Here is a 6526-nt window from a genome sequence, read left to right as displayed (position 1 = left end):
TTCTGAAACTGTGGTGGTATGTGAGTTTACTCGAGTGGTACACAGAGGAATCCAAGGAATATTTTTTGAAACATATAATGAACACATAATTCTTTATAAAATACGACAGAATTGCGAATGAACCTTTTTTTCAATAGCTTCCAGGTCATTTGATCCATTGACTCAAAATCAATGCCAAAATGTCTTCTGATACTGGTTAAATGAGACACTTCTGTTTTTATGGGATTTTTTTCATGAAAACATCGGCCATCTGTTCAATAGCTTCCAGGTCAGTTGACACAAAATCGGATGGATTCGGGACCATGCCCAATTGACTCAGAGCCCTCCAAAAACCCTAGAACCAAGTTTCAGGTACATATCACTTTCCATACTGTTTCTGTACGTTTTCTATAATAGCTCCCAGGTCATTTGAGCCATCGACTCGAAATCAATGCCGACATGTCTTGTTATACTGGTAGAATGAGACACAACAGTTTTTATTGGATTTTAGTGGAATTTCTATTTTTCATGAATATTTTTTTTTTTAAATCACGATTTTTGGCGAATACACCGCCCAATTTTTTCAATAGCTCCCAGGTCATTTGAGGCATCAACTCCAAATCAATGCCGACATGTCTTGTTATACTGGTAGAATGAGACACAGCAGTTTTTATTGGATTTTAGTGGAATTTCTATTTTTCATGAATATTTTAATGAAAAATCACCGCGAATACACCGCATGTATTTTTTCAATAGCTTCCAGGTCTTTGGACCGATTGACTGAAAATTTCTCCCAAACGTGGTCCTGTATTGGCTGAACGAGACACAGCAATCCCCATTGGATTCGGGTGGAATTTGTATTTTTGGTGAATATTTTAGTGAAAGGGGGCCATTTTTCATGAAAACCTCGGCTGATTTTTTCAATAGCTTCCAGGTCTTTGGACCGATGACTCCAAATTTCTTCCAAATGTGGTCCTCTACTGGCTGAACGAGACACAGCAGTCCCCATTGGATTCGGGTGGAATTTGTATTTTTGGTGAATATTTTAGTGAAAAGGGACAATCTTTCATGGGGCTGGGTTAAGGCTACGGTTAGGGTTAGGATTATGGGGCTAGGGTTAGGGTAACGGTCGTCTTTTGGCCGATTGACTTGAAATTGATCACGAATATCGTCAATACCAGCGGAAGGAAGGGACAGCAGTTTTTATTGGATTTTAGTGGAATTTGTATTTTTGGTGAATATTTTGGTGAAAGGGGGCCATTTTTCATGAAAACCTCAGCCCATTTTTTCAATAGCTTCCAGGTCTTTGGACCGATTGACTCCAAATTTCTCCCAGACGTGGTCCTATACTGGCTGAACGAGACACAGCAGTCCCCATTGGATTCAGGTGGAATTTGTATTTTTGGTGAATATTTTAGTGAAAAGGGACAATCTTTCATGGGGCTGGGTTAAGGCTATGGTTAGGGTTAGGGTTATGGGGCTAGGGTTAGGGTTACGGTCGTCTTTTGGCCGATTGACTCGAAATTGATCACGAATGTCCTCGATGCCGGTGGAAGGAAGGGACAGCAGTTTTTATTGGATTTCAGTGGAATTTGTATTTTTGGTGAATATTTTAAAGAAAGGCGGCCATTTTTCATGAAAACCGTGGTTATGGGGCCAGGGTTAGGGTTACGGTCGTCTTTTGGCCGATTGACTTGAAATTGATCACGAATATCGTCAATACTGGCGGAAGGAAGGGACAGCAGTTTTTATTAGATTTTAGTGGAATTTGTATTTTTGGTGAATATTTTAGTGAAAGGGGGCCATTTTTCATGAAAACCTCAGCCCATTTTTTCAATAGCTTCCAGGTCTTTGGACCGATTGACTCCAAATGTCTCCCAGACGTGGTCCTATACTGGCTGAACGAGACACAGCAGTCCCCGTTGGATTCGGGTGAAATTTGTATTTTTGGTGAATATTTTAGTGAAAGGGGCCATTTTAAATGAGGCTGGCTTAAGGCTGCTGTTAGGGCTAGGGTTAGGGTTAAGGGGCTAGGGTTTCGGATCACGGTCGTCTTTTGACCGATTGACTCGAAATTGATCACGCATGTCCTCCTCACCGGTGGAATGAGGCTCGCCAGTTTTGGTTGGATTCTGGTGGAATTTATATTTTACATGAATATTTTAAAGGAAAAGCGACCATTTTTCATCAAAACCTTGGCCGATTTTTTCAATAGCTTCCAGGTCTTTGGACCGATTGACTTGAAATTTCCCCCAAACATGCTCCTGTACTGGCTGAACGAGACACAGCAGTCCCCGTTGGATTCGGGTGAAATTTGTATTTTTGGTGAATATTTTAGTCAGAGGGACAATGTTTCATGAGGCCTGGCTTAAGGCTGAGGCTAGGGTTAGGGTTAGGGTTAGGGTTAGTGATTGGCTGGACCAATTGACTCGAAATCGATCACGCATGTCCTCCTCACCGGTGTAAGCAGGGTCGCCAGTTTTGGTTGGATTCCGGTGGAATTTGTATTTTACATGAATATTTTAAAGAAAAGACCATTTTTCATGAAAAAAAACCTCGGCGATTTATTTCAATAGCTTCCAGGTCTTTGGGCCGATTGACTCGAAATTTCTCCCAAACGTGCTCCTATGCTGGCTGAACGAGACACAGCAGTCCCCGTTGGATTCAGGTGGAATTTGTATTTTTGGTGAATATTTTAGTGCAAGGGGCCATTTTAAATGAGGCTGGCTTAAGGCTGCTGTTAGGGCTAGGGTTAGGGTTAAGGGGCTAGGGTTTCGGATCACGGTCGTCGCTGGACCGATTGACTCGAAATTTATCACGCATGTCCTCCTCACCGGTGGAATGAGGCTCGCCAGTTTTGGTTGGATTCTGGTGGAATTTGTATTTTACATGAATATTTTAAAGGAAAAGTGGCCATTTTTCATCAAAACCTCGGCCGATTTTTTCAATAGCTTCCAGGTCTTTGGACCGATTGACTCGAAATTTCCACCAAACGTGCTCCTGTACTGGCTGAGCGAGACACAGCAGTCCCCGTTGGATTCGGGTGAAATTTGTATTTTTGGTGAATATTTTAGTGAGAGGGACAATGTTTCATGAGGCCTGGCTTAAGGCTGAGGCTAGGGTTAGGGTTAGGGTTATGGAGCTAGGGTTAGGGTTATGGGGCTAGGGCTAGGGTTACGGTCGTCTTTTGACGGATTGACTCGAAATTGCACACGCATGTCCTCCTCACTGGTGGAATGAGGCTCGCCGGTTTTGGTTGGATTCCGGTGGAATTTGTATTTTTGGTGAATATTTTAAAGAAAAAAATGGCCTTTTTCATGAAAACGTCGGCCGATTTTTTCAATAGCTTCCAGGTCTTTGGACCGATTGACTCAAAATTTCTCCCAGACGTGGTCCTATACTGGCTGAACGAGACACAGCAGTCCCCATTGGATTCGGGTGAAATTTGTATTTTTGGCGAATATTTTAAAGAAAAAATGGCCTTTTTCATGAAAACGTCGGCCGATTTTTTCAATAGCTTCCAGGTCTTTGGACCGATTGACTCGAAATTTCTCCCAGACGTGGTCCTATACTGGCTGAACGAGACACAGCAGTCCCCATTGGATTCGGGTGAAATTTGTATTTTTGGCGAATATTTTAGTGAGAGGGACAATGTTTCATGAGGCTGGCTTAAGGCTGAGGCTAGGGTTAGGGTTAGGGTTATGGGGCTAGAGTTAGGGTTACGGTCGTCTTTTGACCGATTGACTCGAAATTGCACACGCATGTCCTCCTCACTGGTGGAATGAGGCTCACCGGTTTTGGTTGGATTCCGGTGGAATTTGTATTTTTGGTGAATATTTTAAAGAAAAAAATGGCCTTTTTCATGAAAACGTCGGCCGATTTTTTCAATAGCTTCCAGGTCTTTGGACCGATTGACTCGAAATTTCTCCCAGACGTGGTCCTATACTGGCTGAACGAGACACAGCAGTCCCCATTGCATTCGGGTGAAATTTGTATTTTTGGCGAATATTTTAAAGAAAAAATGGCCTTTTTCATGAAAACGTCGGCCGATTTTTTCAATAGCTTCCAGGTCTTTGGACCGATTGACTCGAAATTTCTCCCAGACGTGGTCCTATACTGGCTGAACGAGACACAGCAGTCCCCATTGGATTCGGGTGAAATTTGTATTTTTGGCGAATATTTTAAAGAAAAAATTGCCTTTTTCATGAAAACGTCGGCCGATTTTTTCAATAGCTTCCAGGTCTTTGGACCGATTGACTCGAAATTTCTCCCAGACGTGGTCCTATACTGGCTGAACGAGACACAGCAGTCCCCATTGGATTCGGGTGAAATTTGTATTTTTGGCGAATATTTTAGTGAGAGGGACAATGTTTCATGAGGCTGGCTTAAGGCTGAGGCTAGGGTTAGGGTTAGGGTTAGGGTTATGGGGCTAGAGTTAGGGTTACGGTCGTCTTTTGACCGATTGACTCGAAATTGCACACGCATGTCCTCCTCACTGGTGGAATGAGGCTCGCCGGTTTTGGTTGGATTCCGGTGGAATTTGTATTTTTGGTGAATATTTTAAAGAAAAAAATGGCCTTTTTCATGAAAACGTCGGCCGATTTTTTCAATAGCTTCCAGGTCTTTGGACCGATTGACTCAAAATTTCTCCCAGACGTGGTCCTATACTGGCTGAACGAGACACAGCAGTCCCCATTGGATTCGGGTGAAATTTGTATTTTTGGCGAATATTTGAAAGAAAAAATGGCCTTTTTCATGAAAACGTCGGCCGATTTTTTCAATAGCTTCCAGGTCTTTGGACCGATTGACTCGAAATTTCCCCCAAACGTGCTCCTGTACTGGCTGAACGAGACACAGCAGTCCCCGTTGGATTCGGGTGAAATTTGTATTTTTGGTGAATATTTTAGTCAGAGGGACAATGTTTCATGAGGCCTGGCTTAAGGCTGAGGCTAGGGTTAGGGTTAGGGTTAGGGTTAGTGATTGGCTGGACCGATTGACTCGAAATCGATCACGCATGTCCTCCTCACCGGTGTAAGCAGGGTCGCCAGTTTTGGTTGGATTCCGGTGGAATTTGTATTTTACATGAATATTTTAAAGAAAAGACCATTTTTCATGAAAAAAAACCTCGGCGATTTATTTCAATAGCTTCCAGGTCTTTGGGCCGATTGACTCGAAATTTCTCCCAGACGTGGTCCTATACTGGCTGAACGAGACACAGCAGTCCCCATTGGATTCGGGTGAAATTTGTATTTTTGGCGAATATTTTAGTGAGAGGGACAATGTTTCATGAGGCTGGCTTAAGGCTGAGGCTAGGGTTAGGGTTAGGGTTAGGGTTATGGGGCTAGGGTTAGGGTTACGGTCGTCTTTTGACCGATTGACTCGAAATTCAACACGCATGTTCTCCTCACTGGTGGAATGAGGCTCGCCGGTTTTGGTTGGATTCTGGTGGAATATGTAGTTTTGGTGAATATATTAAAGAAAAAAATGGCCTTTTTCATGAAAACGTCGGCCGATTTTTTCAATAGCTTCCAGGTCTTTGGACCGATTGACTCGAAATTTCTCCCAGACGTGGTCCTATACTGGCTGAACGAGACACAGCAGTCCCCATTGGATTCGGGTGAAATTTGTATTTTTGGCGAATATTTGAAAGAAAAAATTGCCTTTTTCATGAAAACGTCGGCCGATTTTTTCAATAGCTTCCAGGTCTTTGGACCGATTGACTTGAAATTTCTCCCAGACGTGGTCCTATACTGGCTGAACGAGACACAGCAGTCCCCATTGGATTCCGGTGAAATTTGTATTTTTGGCGAATATTTTAGTGAGAGGGACAATGTTTCATGAGGCTGGCTTAAGGCTGAGGCTAGGGTTAGGGTTAGGGTTAGGGTTATGGGGCTAGAGGTAGGGTTACGGTCGTCTTTTGACCGATTGACTCGAAATTGCACACGCATGTCCTCCTCACTGGTGGAATGAGGCTCGCCGGTTTTGGTTGGATTCCGGTGGAATTTGTATTTTTGGTGAATATTTTAAAGAAAAAAATGGCCTTTTTCATGAAAACGTCGGCCGATTTTTTCAATAGCTTCCAGGTCTTTGGACCGATTGACTCAAAATTTCTCCCAGACGTGGTCCTATACTGGCTGAACGAGACACAGCAGTCCCCATTGGATTCGGGTGAAATTTGTATTTTTGGCGAATATTTGAAAGAAAAAATGGCCTTTTTCATGAAAACGTCGGCCGATTTTTTCAATAGCTTCCAGGTCTTTGGACCGATTGACTTGAAATTTCTCCCAGACGTGGTCCTATACTGGCTGAACGAGACACAGCAGTCCCCATTGGATTCGGGTGAAATTTGTATTTTTGGCGAATATTTGAAAGAAAAAATGGCCTTTTTCATGAAAACGTCGGCCGATTTTTTCAATAGCTTCCAGGTCTTTGGACCGATTGACTTGAAATTTCTCCCAGACGTGGTCCTATACTGGCTGAACGAGACACAGCAGTCCCCATTGGATTCCGGTGAAATTTGTATTTTTGGCGAATATTTTAGTGAGAG

The sequence above is a fragment of the Pagrus pagrus genome (assembly GCF_965226575.1).
Source record: "Pagrus pagrus genome assembly, chromosome: 22".
Classification (NCBI taxonomy): Eukaryota; Metazoa; Chordata; class Actinopteri; order Spariformes; family Sparidae; genus Pagrus; species Pagrus pagrus.
Note: the sequence above shows the minus strand (reverse complement) of the source record.